At 46.8% G+C, this 17,218-nt stretch overlaps 1 protein-coding gene across 1 annotated transcript in view; it reads right to left on the bottom strand.

Annotated features, from left to right (window-relative positions):
• ARID1A (AT-rich interaction domain 1A) overlaps nt 1-17,218 on the bottom strand; it is a 1,380,737-nt gene that overhangs the window by 354,728 nt on the left and 1,008,791 nt on the right. The gene's annotated exons all lie outside the window — the stretch shown is intronic.

The raw sequence follows: 17,218 nt of genomic DNA, 5'->3' as shown, positions 1-17,218 counted from the left end.
TGTCGGGTTCTGGAATCTTGCAGATAAGGACGCGCCTCTCCTGAAGCCACCCTGCTCTAGGCAGGTCCCAGGCAGAATGATCCGTAGAAAGACCGCCAAGCGGTCACAGGAAAAACTGTGCCATGGAAGGGGAAAAAACCTGCAGATTCTCGAGATGGCACAATCAGATCCCAAATCAAGGTAACGTAGATGACAGAATTAGATCCCAAATTCAGGTAACGGTTGACAAGCGATAGGAATCGTGGACGCAAGGACAGAGGCAGAAAGCAATTTAAGAGGCAGGATGACTGACAAGGCGTACTGAGGAAGGTAAGCAATGGAAGCAGATGGACAAAGGGTAAGGCAAGAACAAGGTCTATGAAGGAAGAAACACAAACAAGACTAGGCAGGGAAACAGGATACCAGGAAGATCAATGAGCGAAGACTCAAATCTTAGCGTTGAGACGCGAGGACATAACCTCTATTGCTGCCATATGAGACGTGGACACTGGAGGCGGAAATGGCGGCAGCAGGTCTTCCCAAAGGACTAGACCGCACAAAGGACTCCAGAGGCGCCATCTTGGAAGGTTTCTCTGAATGCAGGGATAAGCACCATGAAGTCGAGAGAGACCAAGGGTGCTTATCCCTGACACTGAAGCACAGATAAAGTTCCTCTTCAGATCTGCAGGGAGGCAAGTCTTCACCGGTTAAGTTAAGAAAGGAATTAGTTATTTAACCTGTAACTGTTCTCCACCATGGGTCTGACATAGATTCACATGCTCATGAATATTCCACGTCATCGGGCCGGGAATCCTTGGTAAAAGAAAAACAGTTTCACTTTCATTTATAAACAGACTTTCTCCTATAGACCGGAGTTCTGGGTCATACTGCCACCAGCCAATGACTGCCCTCTCCCTAAGCCCCTCCTCTGGCATCCATCTTCTGATTTTTACTGCACGTTCAAGTGTTTCACTCTTAGAGAGTTTCCTGCATAAGCGCCAGTAGGCGAAAAGGAAGACCATTTTGTCTGTACCACTCCTGGATGACATCTGGGATGAGGGGCGGGCGCTGCTGAAGAGCCCCGCCTCTGCCCTGGCTAAAGGGACCGGCTAGAAAAGAGATACTGGGTGCCGGAATCTGGAAAATCTAGAATTCCACCTGTATGGTACCTGAACTTAGTCTTAGAAGTTCTGATTAAGCCTCCATTCAAACCCATGTCTACAACCCACATCAAGTTTCTAAATTACATCTTCTAGACTTGTTTCAGAGTTCCAAGCCTTAGTTATTGATCCTCTGTACTTGGGCTTCATGAGAGACAAAGTAGTTCTCTTCACTAACATGCATTTAATTCCTAAAGTACCTTCTGAATTTCATAAAAATGCCATCACTGTACCTACATTTATTCCAAATGCCAGGTCGCCAGCAGAAAAGGCTTTGCATTCCCAAGCTGTCAAAAGGGCGTTGAAATGTAACTTGGATCGCACAAAGTCTTTCAGATGCTTTAGACAAGTCTTTTTAGCTTTTAGTCCATCCAACAAAGGAAAGGCCAAACAGGGCATTTCAAGATGCATCGCTGCTACAATACCCTTCTGCCACTCTAAAGATAATAGGCCATTGCAATCAGCTCCTAGAGCGCACTCCACTAGGGCTACGGCTGCCTCTGCGGCTCTACGGTCTGGTGTTCCCATAAGAGACATTTGCCAAGCGGCAACATGCGTTCACCAGGCACTACTGTTTACACCGGCAACACGCTGAATAGGTGCAGATGGGACATGCAGTCCTTCAGCGACTGGTCCAGTAAGGTAAGCCCCGCAGCTTCCGGGGTGGTTCCTGTTTTCTACCTTAAATATGTATCCTTTCTGCATTAATGTACACGTCTTCATGATATCTTATTTGTGTTTGCATGGTTTACACCTCCGAGCAGATACGGCTACAAAATCTATTCACAGCATGTGAATCCATGAAAAATACAATGCTGGAGAAGGTAGTAGTTTCTTACCTGTAACTCCATTTCTCCAGCGTTGGCATCTTTCATGGATTCACATGCGCCCTTCAGCCTACCCCCTTCAGGCAAACATCCTTTAAAGGTCATCCTGCAGTTGGAGTGGTTCAAATCTGAGGGGAAGCTGCTGGGGCGGAGCTATACACCCAACGTCCCATTGGTGCTGCCTAAAGCACACCACAACGACGTTGATGAGACACTCAAGGTGTCAACGTTTTTTTCATAGGAAAACTACTAAGTTAAGGTTACCGGGGTTTCACAGCCTGACGACGGGGAATATTCACTGCATGTGAATCCATGAAAGATCCAATGCTGGAGAATGTAAAATGCTGAGAGATTGCAGAGGAGTGTGTGTGGTGGAACTGTATAAAAGATGAGGCTTCTGGAGTGAAAAGCAAGCCGACCACTGGAAGCTGAAGTACCCGAAGAAGACGACCAGAGATACCTGCAGTCCCTTTGCAACGCCACTGCTGTCAGAGGAGCTCCAAAGAGGATGACTTTGGCTGGTGGGAACGACCAGTTCCAAGACTAACTTGGAAACGAGCCATCTCGCGAGGTCCTAGCAGTTTCCAGAGCTGCGGAATCCCAATACCAGGAGATCTGCTGCCCATTTTGAGTGCATCTTCATGGAAAGGCCGAAATTGTCCAAATCTTTGCTGAACCTGTAAGGATACTCCAGAGATCCGATCTAACTCACCCACACCCCCTTATCAGAGTGTGGTACTACAGGAAGCAAAGAAGATTGACCAGGCAAACCATGTCCTTTGTTGGTGCTGCAGAAAAGGTGCCAAAACCGCAGAGTGAACCAAGAAGTTGCTAAAAGTTGTGCTACAGGTCCTCCTTTGAGACTGCTGCCAAGAGATCCCGTCAATAGACCTGCCTTCAGCCATCAGACCAAGGAATCCGGAGGTCTGGTTCAGAGCAGCAACATCGCGGAGCATCAAGCACAAGCATTTTTTTCTAACCTAAGGTACGTACTGTACGGAAAAAGGTTTCGCTTACCCGATTCCAAGAATTTGCTCCAGAGCGTTGGAGGGCACATAGAGGTGTCCAGGGAAACCCCCTCTTACCTCAGACCCAAACCAATGCTTGTGCACCTGTCCAAGCTTGTTTTAAGGTCTCCCTTATTAGTTGTTAACCAACTTGGGCTTCCTTTTTTTCACCATTACTAGCATCGATGTTCTTTGTTAGGCCGCTTTCTACCATTCTGGTAGGGGTAGGCCTGTTGTGTGTTTTGCCTTTGGAAGGAACCCTTGGATATCCCCCGCCTAGGCTCCAAAGTGTCTGGGCAGACAAGAAGTGGGGCGGGAGTATTCCACCCCCGGACTTTGTCTGCCAGAGTGCCTACATAGGGTCCAGCTCCCACAGGGGTCTCTGGCTGTCCTGATTGGACAGCCAAACACCCCTTCCGGTATAAATCTGAGAGAGATTGCAGAGGAGTGTGTGCTGAACTGTATAAAGGTGAGACTTCTGGAGTGAAAAGCAAGTCGGCCCCTGGAAGATGAAGTAACCGAAGAAGACGACGACCAGAGACGCCTGCAGACCCTTTGCAACACCACTGCTGTCCTTACCCTGTATTCTGTGCGACACAGGAGCTCCGAAGAGGACTTGGCTGGTGGGAACAACCAGTCTATTAAGCAAGATTTGGTGGAGGATCCTTTGGGTGCACTACAACAACCTTGACCTACTGCCAATAGCAACCCAACCTTTGGTATAAGTCTCTACCACACAGGTTGGTAGTGTGGTTGAGCAGCCAGGCTCATCTCAAGAGGGTTCAATCTGAGCAGTAGGGTTGTACCACAGAGTTTCACAGTGACAGTTCAAATAAACACATTCAAGGTTTCTTGATTAAACAATTATAAATGTATTTAAGTCAGTTATATAAGCCTTCTTCAGAAGGGAGCAAAACATGTAACAATTATAATACATTTCAAAACACTTAGTTTCTCTAAATCAGATGATACCCAATGGGGATGGCACACAGACACTTCCTACACGCTCAGGTGACTTAAATAGCTAGGACACTGTGGACATTGATTTATCACTGGTACATTTAGAGCAATACAGAGTTTGGTGCAAAGGTTAGATATGGACTAAAACAAAGGTTAACAAATAATTCATAAACCTCAAGTACTTTTTGAACCTTCCAATGTCAAGTAAATGTAACCCTTTCTTGGGGGGGAAGGTAAAGGCACAGAGTCTAAGGTAAGAAGAGTCTCTCAGAGAGCCAGGACAGCCAATATTAGTGGATCGATGTCTAGGGGAGCTGAAGATCTTTGCCGGTAAGTAAAAGTCTTGTACAATGTTTTTAGAAATGTTTGTAGAAATGAGATTCACTTGAAGGGCCACAAGCAGGGAGGCTTGTGAGGGGCAAAGATGGAAGCAACTCTGCAAGGTTAGCCAAGACAAGTCAACTGAGAGCAAATAAGGCTACACCATAAGAGGTAAGTTCCAATACTCCGCATGTTACCACTGGATGTCGGACTATATGCACAGCATGTGATTCTATGCAGATTAATAAGCATCAGAAATTAATGTCCACAGAGTCCTAACTATTGAAGTCACCTGAGGGTGTAGGAAGTGTCTGTGCCATCCCAAATGGGTATTTGCTGATTTAGGGAAACTCAGAGTGTGTATGTGTGTGTTACTATTATATTGCCCCTTCTGAAAAAGCCTTACCAAACAGACTGTTAAATTAATAATTGTTTAATCAAGAAACCTTGTGTGAAAGAGTTTATTTCAATACTTGTCACTGTGAATCCCTGTGTAATTCCCCTACAGCTCACAGTGACCCCTCTTGAGATGAGCCTGGCTGCTCAACACGCTACCAATCTGTGCAGTATAGAGACTTATACCAAAGGTTGGGTTCCTATTGTCAGGAGGTCAGGGTTGTTGTAGTGCACCCAAAGGTTCCTGCATACAATCTTGCCAAACAGACTTTAGAAAAACTCCATCGATCAGGGCCAGACTTCACCAATCTGCAGGGATCTGCACCATTCAAACCAAGGGATGTAGATCCTGGACTGCGTCTGCCCAGCAACAGACACTGGCGCAGATGTGGACTTTGTCCAGACAGAACCGGCCCCACACACAACCCGCCACTTGACCCGCCAAAGCTGGAGCTTTTTCCGGGCAAGATTTCACCATATATAGGGAAAGTCCAGCCACTTCAGGGCAGAAAGGTCAAAAGACAAGATGTCCAAAGGACAGGTGCTAGGTAAGAATTAGTTAGGCCTGTCCTACAAAAGTTGGTAGTGCACGGAGCATCCAGGCTTATCTTGAGAGGTAATGTGAGCTGTACAATGAAATCAGTAAATACAGGTAGCCAAGTAAACATTTAAAGTGATAATACATATTTATTTATATATACACACATTTAAAGCATTCTTTAAAAAGCAGTACAACTAGCAGCAACATGAATCCCAAATTAAGAGTCAATTAAAAAAGTGAATAAAGCATGCAAGTAATTCTTTCATATGTTATACATTTTCCAGTAACAAGGGTGATGTCATTTGAGGTCAGTAATAACACTTATTTGTGTATCACCTATGAAGTACTGAGTTATAAGGGAGGGAAAGGTTAGGATTAGATCAGAACATACTGGTATTCTATAAAAAAAGAAAACAGTTCGATTCTTCCAAAGGGATGCAGGCAGTCTTCTATCCGAGCAATTATAGTGTTCAACAATTAAAACCTGTAAGGGAACAAGCACTGCCAACACCAATAGGTTCAGAAGGCGGCCTTTAGGGAGCCAGGTCACAAAGTCAATGGGCCAGTTCAAAGTTCTGATGCTTTCTTCTTCGAAAATGTTTTTAAGTAGTCAGTAGTTCAAATAGAAAATCACAGCAATTCAAGAGGAGTCCACTTGAAGAAGCACAAGCTGAAAGGCCAGTGCAAGTGAGTTGAGGTCAACTCAAGATAGGGTAAAATGGCACTCCCCATTAGGGAGAATTCTCATTTCTGTGCCAATTACCTTCAATCTTAGACACCGGCAGCTCTTTTGCTGGACTTTATAACTTTTTATTTTCAACCCTGGAGTAAGTGAGCCTTTTTCCTCACTCTCATGTGTTTTGACCCGATTTGGATTATGTGTTTCCTTTGTTTTTGGAGTCTGACAAACTCCATAGGCATCTACTTTTTGTATGGTGACAGAGCACCTCAGTGCAATGTCACAGCGAAATCCTTTAGATTTCTCAGAAGGTTTAAATATCTTTACTTGTGTGAACTACTGTTCCCAAGAAAAGTCAACTCAGGGTGTCGGAAGTGTGTATGAAGCATCTCTAAAGAGTATCTACTTGCTTATCTTGATTCTGAGAAAATGTTATGAAGTATATTTTTATTGTTGCACATTGCCCTTTTTAAAGGATGCTTATTTAAAACTGACTGTTAAATATTTTACTAGAAAACCTTTAGTGTAAGTGTTATTTGGATACTTGTATGTGTGGATTCGGTGCTACAGCCCAACAGCTCACACTGACCCCTCTTAAGTCTGGCTGCTCAGTCGCTCTACCAACTTGTGTAGTACAGACCTATACCAATAGGTGGATTACCTAATACCAATAGGTTAAGACTGGTGTAGTCTCCCACAGAGGTACTGCAAACAATCTTGCCGAACAGGAACCGAGTGCCAGGGGTTGAGAAATCCATATTCTACTGCAACATCTGTGATCCAGCCAGAAGCTCCAGGAGTCTCCCAATGCCCCTCCATAAGCAGGACGGCCAGAGCTCGAGTCCCCTCACCAGAGTGCAGGACTCAAGGAGTGAAGGAAGCCCAACCGGTATCCAAGTTTCGCTGTGGGGACGTTTACCGCGCACTGAAACCACGAGGTGGCGCTGTTCCCAAAATAGCCCCATTAGGGAGAAGTCTCAGAAATGTGTTTATTCCGCTCTACCGTAGAGACCCCAAGCAACTTTGCTGGATTTTGAGGACTTCAATTTTTAACCTGAATAGAGACCCTCCCCCCCCCCCACACTCATGTATTTTAATGTGATTTTGAACACGGTTTCTTTCTGTTGTGGAGTCTGACAAACTCCACATCCAAGCCTGCTTCTCTGAGGCATCCAACAACTCTGCCGAACTCTTTAAAATCTGCAAGGAACTGGCCAATCCAGCCGCAGTCTCTACCTCTCCTGTCCCTTCCCAGGCCCTCTGCACGGCCCTGGCTTCTCACTTCATCCCTAAAACTCAGGACATCTTGTCTTCTCTTTCCCCCTCTACTCCCTGCGCTTCCTCTAGCCCTTCTGCGGCCACCTCTCCTCCTTCCTTCTCTGCCTTTTCCCCTGTTCTCCCCAGATGAGGTTTCTAGACAAGTCCGATCTATTAAAGTCTCGTCAAAACAGGTTCACCCCCCGTTCCTCCAAAACCATCAAGGACCATATTGACTCCCTGGCTCCTGCCCTGGCTGATTTCAGTAACCACTCCTTCAGCACTGGAGTCTTCCCCTTACCCCTGAGGCACTCCCTTGTGCACCCTCTTCTTAAGAAACACTCTGCCGACCCTTCCTGCCCTGCTATCACCCAATCTCCATCACTCCTTTCCTGGGCAAACTCCTAGAAAAGCTGGCGATCTCCCAGCTTAATCTTCACACTGAATCTGTTGGTTGTCACCACGACCATCAGTCTGGCTTCAGGGCTGCCAGAAGCACGGAAACTGCTCTTCTGAACATCCGCAAAGACCTGCTCTCTAACCTTGATTCCAACATCCTGTGTGCCCTCATCTTACTTGATCTCTCGTCTGCCTTCAACACGGTCAACCATGCCATCCTGCTCAACAGTCTCTCTGGTAACCTAGGCATCACGCGTCAGGCCCTGGCATGGCTGACTTCTTTTCTCTTCGATCGACCCTCCCAGGTCCAACCCGGGACCTTCCTCTCCTCCATCTCCATCTGTGGTGTCCCCCCCCCCCGGGGTCTAACCTCTCTCCCTGGCTATTAAACCAATACCCGGCACTTCTTTCCCCCCGCATTGCTGCACTCTGCCCCAACTTCCAGTGCTATGCGGATGATAGCTTATTTTCAGGCTACCCTCAGCCACTTCTTCTACCTCTCTCATCTCCGACTGCCTGTCCGCCATCCAGGAGTGGTGTGCCACCAATGATCTCTGCCTGAATGCCAGCAAGACAGATTCTCCTCATCAGCACACTCACACCCTCCTTTCCTGACACTCTCTGGCCGGCCTCTCTTGGCCCTCTCCCTGCTCCCACCCGTAAGGCTAAAAACCGCAGGGTCATCTTCGACTCCACAGTCTCCTTCTCTCCTCACATCTCTGATATCTCTAAGAAGTCACACTACCAGCTGCACCTCCTCAGAGGTATTCTACCTTTCCTATCCTCCCCCCAGAAGCTCATGGTCTCCAGAGCCTTGGTTCTCTCCAAGCTGGACTACTGCAATAGCCTCTTTCTAGATCTGCCTGCTTCTACCCTCCGCAGCTCATCCAGAACAGGACTGCGAGACTTGTCCTTGGCCTCAAGCCCAGTGATCGTATCTCTCCAGGACTGAAATCTCTGCACTGGCTCCCAGTGGCTGCGAGGATTAAGTTCAAAACCCTTTGCATCATCCACAAGACATCTGGGGCCAGAGGCCTCAATACCTTCAACTCTCTTCCTAAATATCTCGCTTCTCGAGCTCTTCACTCATTTACCTCCAACTCCCTCAGGGTCAGTCGCTTCTCGAAGCAACAAGTTGGTGGTAGATCACTTTCTTCGGCCGGGGCCTCCCCCTGGAACAGCCTCCCTGAAACTTGAGGAGAACCATCTCTGGTTCCGGAAGCACCACAAAACCCTTCTCTTTGCTCCTGTTTTTTCTCCTCCTCTCCCCTGCTGATTTCCTGGCTTATACTGAAACTGCACTGGTTTACCTGGCCACCCTCCTGATCTCGGACCCAGGTCCTCCCCCTCCACCAGTCGCACACCTGCACTGCCCTCCTGGAAACCCCCGCACTTGGGGACTGTTCTCTGTATCCCTACAGTCCTACCACTAGCACTGGACACCTGATGCCTGCACTTACCCTTCTCCCTTGTTCTTGTCACCTGCTGGCCATACTTTACGTTATTTATTCTATTATCCCTGTATTGCACGGTCCCCTTCCACCTACCTCCCCCTGCACTCCCCCCTTCCCATGCACTTGCGCGATCTGAATGAGACTTGGCCTAGTAGGATCGTTGTCTGTCCTCCCTTCGTTCCCCTTCCCTTGCCGCACCTTGAAACATGTGTATAGGCGCGTTATAAATGCCATACCATAGGCATCATTGTTAGGCAAAGTTTGTATGCAGTACCCTTTGGGACCACTACACAACTAGGACTACAGGTGTAAGCAAAACCAACCTTTGGTACAAGTCTGTACTACACAGTTTTGTGGTAGCATTGCTGAGCGGCTAGGCTTATCTCAAGAGGGAATGTGAGCTGTAAGGGCGTTACACAGAGGTCTATAATTACAAGCATTCAAATAGACTTATACTCAAGGTTTCTTGGTAAAACACTTATTAATTTATTTCACAGTCAGTTATAAAACATTCACTAGAAGGAGGCAATATATATCACACACACAAATATACTTCACTACTTCACACGGTCAGATTTTGAGTCATTTAAAGTACTTGAAGCAGGAGCAAAAAGGCCTTCAGAGCGTTTGAAGTAGGAGCAAAAAGGCATAGGTTAATAAAACGAATATTACAGTTATTCTTAAACGGTGCAAATAGTTTGAGTTCACCAGAGGTGTCAATTCAACGCAATAGGTTAGGCCAAAGTCAATGGGCTAAAGTCTTGTATAGGACAGGCAGTTCCGGTAGTTAAACGGAAAAGTCTTTGCCAAAGTTCACAGAAGTCATTAGTAAAAGAAAGGTTCATATGTTGGGCCATAAGCTGACTAGGCCTGCAAGTTGCCAAAGTTTCAAGCACTTTCGCAGTGAGGAAAGTTCCCTCGGTCGGGGTTTCACAGTACCTTACAATGAAGAAAAAGATGCAGCTGAAGAGGTCTGTTCCTGGCAGTTTCTGCAGATCTCGCTGTTCCTGAGCCTCAGTCGTGGGGACAAGAGTGAGGTGGTCAGGGGACACCTGCACTGCGACTGGTGAAAATGCTGGCAAAGGCAAGATATGCATTACTTACCGTAAAAGCATTTCTGATGGTTGCATCGGCTTAGATTTACATGCTGTGCATATGGTCCAACATCCAGTGGTAACTGCCGAGTAATGCATTGTCTTTCGAGAATCGAAAGGGGACGTCGACATGGGCGTGTCTGTAACACTATCCCTACGTGACTTGTACTGTACCCAAGATCCTTCACGCATCGAGGTCCGTCCGATTGTATTTTTTCAGCCGAGAGGAAGCCTTATGACTATCGTGAGCGACTACAGAAGAGAGAGAAAGTGGTAAAACGTCTATATTCCTTCCATCCGAGCTGGGAGGAAGGGTGGGCGTGAATCTAGGCAGATATAACTGTCAGAAATGCTTTTACAGTAAGTAATGCATATCTTCTGATGTTTGTAAATCTGGTTAGAATCACAAGGTTTATAGTGATCGTCTCGAAACAAAGGTTTCGAAAACAAAAGCTTCGACATGCTATTTTTAACATGCAAAAGTGCATTTTTATCGAAACCAATCCGTCGACAATAGACATGGACTGGTTTTAATAGAAATGCACTTTTACAGGTAAAAAGTAGCATTTCAATGTTTTTTTTGTAACTTTGAAACGTTACATGGAACTGTCCAGTGCTGACATTTCAGCACTGGCCAGCCCCTTGTTACGTTTTAAAGTTTGTGTATATTGGGAAGGGGGGGTTCCCCCCCAACCCCCACTCCCACCCCCCAACCCTAGCCCTAACCCCCACCCTAATGTAACCCTTAAACTAACCCAAACCCTAACCCTATTTTAATACCTAAACAACCCTAGCCCCAACCCTAAACCCAACTCCAACCCTAAGCCCTAACCCTAATGTAACCCCCCAATGTAACCCTTAAACTAACCCAACCCCCAATCCTGCACTACTACTTACCTGCATTTAGATATCATATTCAATTTTTTTTTGGGAAGAATGACTAGTCGAAAAAATTACTATTAGAAAAAATGTAGTCGCAAAAATTGCATTCAAATGTTTTGCTTTCGACAAAATGATGGGACACCGAATTACATGCTGTGCATAGACTAGCGAGCAGTACCCGGAGTTGGAGGTGGGTTGTGAGAAGGAACAGTAGTGACAAGATGTCTTAGTACTGCCTGTCCCAATCGAGAATCAGACCTAGAATGAGTGTCAAGGCAACAGTGTTTTGTAAAGGTGTGTACAGAACTCCAGGTTGCCGCTTTGCAAATGGACTCAAGAGGAACATTTGCAATGAATGCTTTGGACGCCCCAGTGCTTCTAGTAGAATGTGCTCTAGGCTTCAAGGGCAGCTCTCTCTTAGTAAGACTGTAGCAGAGTGTGATGCATTTGACAACCCACCTAGAGATAGTGGATTTGGAGACTGCGTCTCCTCCTCTTCTGCCGCCACTGAAACGAAAAACTGATTTGTTTTTCTTAGTGGTCGAGTTCTTTCCATGTAGAACAGGACAGCTCTGCGTACATCCAGTGTGTGAAGGATTCTTTCTCAGAGGCTTGAAGGATTTTGATAGAATGTTGGTAGTTCTATCGACTGGTTCACATGGAACTTGGACATTAATTTAGGCGCAAACCTAGGGTGAGTGCGCAGAACCACCTTATCTTTGTGAACTGTAAAAGACGCGTCTGTAGTTAGAGTGGCTTCCACTGCGAGGGGTGGTGATGGATTTCCCCTTCAAGTGGTTGTCCCTCGTCCACCACTTCAGAGATAGAACAAGGGCCAGCGAGACAACCACTAGATCGTCCCACTGTCCGCTGGCCTGACACCACTGGCTGTTGAGCCACTCTTGCATATATCAAGTAGATATATGACGCCATCATTCCTAGCAGTCGCATAGCCTTGTGTACAGTCACCTCTCGACTGGCTACATACTGAGGGATTTGAAACATGTTTTGAACCCTCTCGTTGGAGGGGAAGACAAGGCCGTCCTTTGTTCGAATTAGAGCCCCTGGGAACTGTTTGACCTGACTGGGGTCTAGGCTGGATTTTGTCTCGTTGATAGAGAATCCCAGACTGAATAAAAGATCCATCGGCTTTTGGGTATTTGATAGACATTTTTTGTAAGAATCCCCGGTTATGAGCCAGTCGTTGAGGTAAGGATAGACCGGGATGGATTGACTGCGCAGATGTGCTGCTGCCACCGCTAGTACCTTTGTAAATACCCTTGGTGCAGTTGATATGCCGAAGGGTATTACCTTGAACTGGTAATGCTTGTCTTGTATCATAAATCTGAGGTATTTTCTGTGCACTGGCAACATTGAAATATAAAAGTATGCATCTTTCATGGCCAGTGTTGCCATGTAATTCCCCCTGTGATAGCAGTGGAATTACTTCCTGCAGAATGACCATGCAGAACTTTTGTGGCTTTACAAATTTGTTCGCTTGGCGCAGATCTAAAACAGGGCGCATGGTTAGATACTTTTTGGGTAACAGGAACTACACTGAATAAATACCTTCTTTTACCTGTGACAGAGGTACATTTCTATGGCTCCTTTCTCTTGTAGTGTCTTGTCTACCTGAAGAAGTATGCGAAATGTTCTGGTGTCAGTCTTGCTCAGTGAGGTCTGCATGTTGGGGACCGGTTGAACTCTATACAGTATCCGTGGGCCACGGTCTTTAGCACCCACTTGTCCGTAGTTAACCCCTCCCATGCCTGAAGGAATGATGTTAGCCGGCCCCCAACCGGGGAGGCATGGGAGGGGAGCCGAATCTTCGGGTCATTTTGAACCTGAGGCAGAGTATTGTTGTTGAGGGAAGCTTTCGCCACGAAAAAAGCGTTTGGACCCAGATCCTCGTCTTGTAGAGGGTCTTTGTTTAATCTGGTTCAGTGTTTTCACTGTGTCATGCTCGTTTACGCAACATGACGTTAAACGTCACTTGATCAGCCACTGGCGAGGGTCGTCTAGTGTGGGTGGATCTGGAGGCTGCCATGGTTGAGGGTCACCCATATCCAGGTTCTCCTCACAGCCCTCTTTGGGATCATGCATGTCCTCAGGATTGATGAATTGATCCTCATCCTGAGTGTCTGCAGGAATGTCTTCTTCAGTTAGGTCATAGTTGTATATATCCTCTTCAAGAGAGGGGTTAAAAACCCCTGGGAATTTTGCTTTGGGGTACACAGGGCTCTCCTCCTGTGGCCTCCTTGGTGTGGGTTGTTCTGAACGGGAAAAAACCTGTCCAGCCTTTCCATGCAGTTTTGAAATTTCTCTCTAGTCCAAACCAAAGACCTAGAATGATGTAGAGGTGGAAAAGGGCCCGGAACACGCTCATCCGTCGTAAAACGTCGGAATTTTAGTCTCAACGTCGAAGACAGCCCTTCTTTGCCCTAAGAGAACTCCTCCTGAGAGACTGATAGAGGGGAGACATCCCTGTGCCTCGCTTTCGGCTTATGGACGGGTTCCGGTACTCCCGTTAGGCCATCCTTGTACCTCGGCGGATCCTTGGCCTTTTCCGTAGGCCTCGAAGCATCCCTGCCGTTTCTGAGAATCGGCTGAAACGATCCTTGCTAAGCTGTCAGCGATGTCCTCCGCAGACGGGAGGCGCATGGCTTCAGCCTGCGATTGCAAGGGAGTCTTTCGGCAGAGCCGTCTTCGGCGGAACCGGAACCCTATCGTCGCCAGACGCCTTCTTGTGATGCGTCTCGACGGAACCTTGTATATTAGGGGTAGCGCCCTTTGTCTTTGATGGCCCGGTCGCTAGGCGCATATGCCGGGAGGGCTGCTGATCCGGACGGTCAGCGGGTGCCGCCGGAACTTCCGGTGTACCTGTTGGCATTGAAGTCTTCGACTTGGCCGAAGATCGACTTGGGGTTGTGTGCTTAGTGCTGTGTACATGTTTGTCTTTGTCGCCAGGGTTTGACTTCCCCATAGCAGTGCCTAAGCCATGCCTAGTGAGGACAGACGATGCGGAACGCAAGTGTTCCGTTGAAAGGTCAACAACCTCCAATTCGGAGGTCTGATCGCCACTCTCGCTGTCGTCGTCGCATTCGGTGGCTGCGGCAGGAGAAAACTCGGCCTTCGACATACCGTAGGCCACCCACCGCTTGACTTTACGCTCCTTTAATGTCTTGGGATGGAGGAGCTTACAAGCCACGCATCCTTCCTTGTGATTGAGGGGCAAGCACCGGTTGCACCGTCTGTGCTCATCTTTCCAAGGAAATGTGCTCTTACAAATATGGCAAAACCTAAATAAGTCCTCTCCATAGCCGAGGATGGGTAGAGTGACGAAGACCAAAACGGAAAGAGTAAGGAAAGGGAAAGACATTCTCAGATTGTACAGAAATGTCCACCCCCACTCTCCCTACTGTGTAGGCCGGCGGAAGGCCCGGCCAAGTGGTCGGCAGCACAGACTGGATCACCGTCCGAAGTTCTGAAGGTCTCCGGGGAAGCTCTGTAACAGCCGTCGAAATAAGGGACGGATAGGGTGATCTGAATTATTTAATATAACGATTCGACCAAAGGTAGAGGGGACAATAAGCAATGTTTTTGACAAGCTCTGCATAAAGCGACCAGTATGCGGGCGGAAAAAAAACAATCTGAGGGACATCGATGAGTGAGTGATCTTGGGTAAACTACACGTCACATAGGGATAGTGTTTCAGGCACACCCATGTTGACGTCCCCTTTCGATTCTCAAAAGACAAGATGCAATACTCTGCAGTTACCACAGGATGTCAGACCATATGCACAGCCTGTGATTCTAAGCAGATTAACAAACATCAGAAATCTTCCATTCCGGTAGCTGTAGTCAAGCACACAAACTGGTGTCGTCCTCCCTGGCTATTTGGTTTCCTGCAGCACTCTGAGGAAAATACAACCAGCTCCGAGAATGGTATTCAGGTGTCTTACGAGTCGATCGGTCCCACAAACTCAAAGGGAGAGGTCGTCCTTGAAGGGCTTCTCTGTCGAGATGAACTAGGTGATTTGAACCTGCAGCAGAGCTTAACCGGGCAAACCAACGGTCCAGGAGTTGCAGCAGCCGTCCTCTTCCAGATCGTCTTTGGTTCTTTCGTTCCAGTGGTCAACTCTGCCTTCCAAGCCAAGAGACTCACCTTTTATCCAGTTTCCTACCATTCATTCCAGCCTCGCTGCCACCCAACCAGCAGGGTGGCTGTCCTTGCCGGACAGTCAGCCAATCAGGGCAGAGTGCATTTGGGTCTCCGAGGAGACTAAAACAGAGGGAGTTTCGGGCACCTCCCTCACTTCCTGCCCACTCCAGACACTCTGGCGCCAGAGGCGGTCTTCAGTCCTGAAGCCCACCAAAGGCGTATGAACAAAGGGACCAAGCCTGGTTTGCTGCACAGAGGCAAACTCTAGAAGGACCTTTCCAAAAAGAAGTGGTGAACAAAGAAAACCGGGACCAGTTTAAACAAAGGAGGCTCGGACGCCATCTTGAAAAACATGGCTCCCGCGATTTAACGCTAACGGTGTTCGTGGTCGGGAAAATTGCTGGTAGTTCATTGTAAAACCACTGCCACCAGCCATTTCGAGAGGAAAGGGTAGCATTTGAAACTTGAGTTTCTAGACATAGGGGATACTAAGTAACCCCTCCAGCACTCAATTGTAAGATAGGGTGTGCTGGATCTAGGAATTTGAAAAGACCAGTAAAGTCAATTTCACTTTACCTTCTCTGGGAAACAGTAGTTTATCCCAGAGAAGGTATTTAAACCTTGGGACCGCCTAAAAGGCTTCCCTGCGTCACTGCACTGAGGGTGTTGTGTGACACATGAAAACATGATGCATCTAGAGTTGTCTAAAACTCCATAACCAAAGAAAACACAAGAGTAAAGCACACAGAATTAAAAGTTCAAAGTCCCAAAGTTTAGCAAAAGAGCTGGAGGGCTCTAAGGTGGGAGGAATTGGCAAATTTATGAGAATTCTCCGTAACAATCATCTTTTACACTGTCACACAGCACCTTCAGTGCAGTGGCACAGGTAAGTCTTTCAGATTTCCCAAAGGTTTAAATACCTTTTCTTGGATAAACTACTGTTCCCAAGAGCAGTGAAGTGCTCTTTCTAGACCCAGCACACACTATCTTACTATAGGGTGCTGGAGGGGTTACTTAGTATACCCTTTGTCTAGCTTCATGTAAGAATTCTATGTTACCCTTTCCTCGATGAATGGTTGGTGGCAGTGGTTAACTTTTAACTACCGTGGTGTGCATTTACAGCGGGCAGCGTTCACAGCTGCAGTAAAGCACCCAAAGGTGCCATTTTTGTTAAAATGGCCCTGGTCGTCTTTTTCTGCCATTTCTTTGTGGAAAGGTCCTTCTTGAGATTTACTCTGCACGCGCGTTACCTACATACAGGACCGGAAGTCTATGCCTGCCTGTAACCAACCATTTGTGGGCAATTCTTTGGTCTGGTATTACCTAAAACTGAAATTCAACACTGTTAGAACAAGGGAAAATGGAGGGGACCTGGCATCACGTTCCAAGGGAAGGCATTTCCTGCCGCCTATGCATAGAGGGGGCTTTTGAGTCTGTAAGGTATCTTTTGTGTGAAAGTGCGTGTTTAGAGAAACTGGGGCTAGGCGCTCTACGAGCTGGGGGATTGATGGTGTCCTTGCCCACAGACACTTTGTGGGAATTGATTATGAGCGGGAAACATTAAGCCTGCATTATTTTACTATTTTGTGGAGGAACATTGCAAATATCTTTGAAATGTTATCATGAGGGAACGGGCTGTTAATACTTTGAAAATTGTCGGGGCTGTTACGTCTCTCTTTTTATCTGAGTTTGTACTTCTGCATTTCTTTTACCTTAATCTCTTAATTGTTGGAATGTTTTATGGTAAAATTGTATGGGAAGAGTTTCACTATAACACATCAAACAAAACCAAAAAAATAAATATTTCCTAACAATCATGCAACCACACACCAACTACATCTAGTACCATGCATCATGTTGTCTAGATTTTGCCATCACAGTATATATTTGCTCTAAACTCTTTCAAAGAGAAGTAATTGGAATTAGAACTATGCATCAATACTACCATAACCAAATGACCCCCCTCATCCCAAGTATTTTTACGCTTACTGTGTCTGTTGGCAAATCCTCCTCCCGCCCCATCCTATTCCATCCAGAACCTTCTTCCTTACTATCCATAGACTAAGTTTAGGAGACACCCAGGCAGGGTCACAATAGGCC

Source organism: Ambystoma mexicanum, chromosome 11 (assembly GCF_040938575.1).
Source record: "Ambystoma mexicanum isolate Mex_15411 chromosome 11, UKY_AmexF1_1, whole genome shotgun sequence".
Lineage (NCBI taxonomy): Eukaryota > Metazoa > Chordata > Amphibia > Caudata > Ambystomatidae > Ambystoma > Ambystoma mexicanum.
This window is presented reverse-complemented; position numbering and strand designations above follow the sequence as displayed.